This window comes from Aphidius gifuensis, linkage group LG1 (genome assembly GCF_014905175.1).
Source record: "Aphidius gifuensis isolate YNYX2018 linkage group LG1, ASM1490517v1, whole genome shotgun sequence".
Classification (NCBI taxonomy): Eukaryota; Metazoa; Arthropoda; class Insecta; order Hymenoptera; family Braconidae; genus Aphidius; species Aphidius gifuensis.
Window position 1 is genome coordinate 15,527,670 of NC_057788.1, and position 2,970 is coordinate 15,530,639.

At 28.8% G+C, this 2,970-nt stretch overlaps 1 long non-coding RNA gene across 1 annotated transcript; it reads left to right on the forward strand.

The window, feature by feature from the left end:
• Window positions 1-1,636: 1,636 nt before the first annotated feature.
• LOC122849296 lies at window positions 1,637-2,476 on the forward strand. Its single transcript, XR_006373562.1, has 4 exons — window positions 1,637-1,818; window positions 1,896-2,058; window positions 2,154-2,291; window positions 2,364-2,476. It is a non-coding gene; the product is annotated as an uncharacterized LOC122849296 (long non-coding RNA).
• The last annotated feature ends 494 nt before the right edge of the window (window positions 2,477-2,970 follow it).

Sequence of the window (2,970 nt, forward strand, 5' to 3'; positions counted from 1 at the left end):
TCTCTTCATAAATAGGAGAGATCGGTGATCCCGCAACCAACCCGTCTGATGACATTTCTCACTAAGTATTATTATCGACGGACGAAAAAAATGATATAAAGAATTGAATTCAATGAAAGATTTCAAAAATTTGATTCGTAAGGAGTTTAACGCAATAAAATATAAAATATTGAGTTTGTTTGTTCGTGTAAAAAGTAAAAATATAAATGATACATATCGCTTGATAATGAAAAAAAAAATTGACTCCTGCGACGAAGTATAAAGTTGAAAAAATTATAAATATGTATATAAATATTTTTGTAATTTTTTTGTATGTAAAAAAAAAATTATGTAAGTGTATAGTGTTCCCAAAATATTTTATAGCTTAAAAAAAATGAGTTATCAATCTACGTTACACAATAAAAAAATCCCACTTCTGACACCTATTTTGTTACGTACCAAGTTGATAAATTAGTATTCAACTATGAAATAACAAAAAAAAAAAGAATATGTAAATCAAAAGTTTTAAAGGAAAATAATCATAGAATAATGAGAATGAATTAACTAGATATTTTCGTTAATATTAGAAATCCTAATATTAGAGGGGCCCGGTCCACCTGATCGGACTATGAGATACGTAACCAAACCTGAGGGAACTATCGTGAACCAAGCATAGTGTTACATACGCCTATATTATATTGCGACTATACTATGGCAAAATACTGACGTCACAAGTATCATAAGTGTAGGAGCAAATATTCTACATATAAAATGAGTATTTTGTATAGGGAACCATACAGCGATCCATCCGTGACCAGGTCTTACACATACGTTGCCATTGCAATAATAATATATCTCAATATTATTATTATTGTTATTATTTACAGCGATCCATTCGTGAACTCACACGTACACATTTATGTGTGATGATGGTCTACTCGTAGTAGACTTGACCCTCCACAGTGCCTATGCAGTGACCCTTAGAATTATTAACAATTAACTCCTATTAATTGTTAACAATTCAGTTGACATGCAAATAAATAATTAGATCTCTCTTGTTAATTATTATTTCGAGAACCAGCGAAATAATAAATTTCGTTACAGTATCGAATGTGTAAAAATCTATGCAAAATCGGGTATACTCGTCAAGTGTGCAGAGTCATCAGTGTAACCTGGAAAATTGAATTACATACAGAATAATTCAATATTTTTTTTTTGATTTCTCATGCTACCACATACCTGATTGTTGCTGAACTTATAGTCAATTCTTTCTTTTGCAACTACCTAGATGCATTCAACAAAAACTAACATTTTTTTTTTCTTAGAGTTTGCTTTTATTGTTTTCTCAGTGAAGCAAATTAGTTATTGATTAATTTAAACACTGACTCTACAACTACGCAAAATTACGGAAGCCGGGTAGGGACATAGAGTGCTTACGTGTAATCGTACGAACGAAAACAGCAAACTCAAGAAAAAATAATAAAAATCGGCGCGCGCATGCTTAATCCGCCATATTATTTAATATTGTTATTAATAATAAATAAATCAGAACAAATGATTCATGTATTGCACGTCTTATTCAGTGATAATTGTTTATTAAATTCTTTTGTTTTGATCAATAATATTATTATATTATTAACAATATTTATATATCTATAATATAAATTAATAATCCACTGTTGACGTCAATTATAATAATAAATGTATGTGTTTGCGATATTGTTGAGACGCTGTCAAGGTTATGTTTATGTTTATAATGTGAAATCTTAAATAATTGCAACATTCGTATCATTCTAAGTAGACAATTCTACACAATACTATCTAAAAATGAGTGACTCTGTAAGTAGTAAATATTTTTTTAAATAGTATTGTTTAAAACAATCATTTGTTCATGACTAATCACCTGTTGTTTTTAGTTAAAAACTTTTAAGGCAACTTGTGGTCGTAACAAATACAAATTGACATTAACTTCAACTCTAAAATTAAGTGATCTTAAAAATGTAATTTCAAATGTAACTGGTCTTTCTTATTAAAAAGAAGATGGTGATGATACTGTATCGGTTGTTCCTATGATAGACGGTAAATTAATCATTATGATATCTTTTATCTGAAATATTTTCGTCAGTTAATGCACCACAAAATATTTAATAATTTTCTTTTTAACAATATTTCAGCATCCTTTAGCTAATTTCAATGCTCAAAAATCAAGAAAACTAATGGAGATCGTTAAAGAATTACCACCAACCCCACCTTCACTATCAGCAGAAAATTCATATGACAGTGATGACAGTTAAATGGGTCCACCAAAAAAAGTAATATTTTTTTTAAATTTGTCATACTAATATTTTGTGATATTCGTTTTATATTTTTGAATTTTTTTTCAGATTCGTCAATTGACACAAAAAAAGGAAGCCCCATGTGGAAAGAAAATTGTGAACAAATATATTACGATTAGATGGATTCATTATTTTTTTGGAAGTGAAAAACCATACTCAAGAAAAAATGTAAACGATCAAAGTAGTATTAAATTAGAACTAATTGAATCAAAGCAATACAACGTTGCATATATTCGTTAAGCTGGTCTGAAATTTTTTAATGATACATATACAAAAAGAGAATACTCTTTCATGGAGTTAACAATTGAACTGGGAAATTGGGATAAAGAAGTTATCAAAGATTTTGGAATTAATGGTCATAGTTGTGGTTTATTCCAGTATTTAAAATATCACAAAATGCAACCATCACGTACTATTTCTTTATAACCATATCCTTCTCTATGATAATATTCAATCAGTTTATTCCTGTATTCAACTACATCATCATGACCAGCCTGACCAACTCCAATTACACCAGCACCACCAGCATCTGTCATTTCATATTTAATATTGCATAATTATATACAGAGCATTAACTACAGCATAGTCATTTGATTTGATTTTTTATATTAATTACCTGTGTTATTAAAATTATTAGTTGAGGAGTTATCTTGAC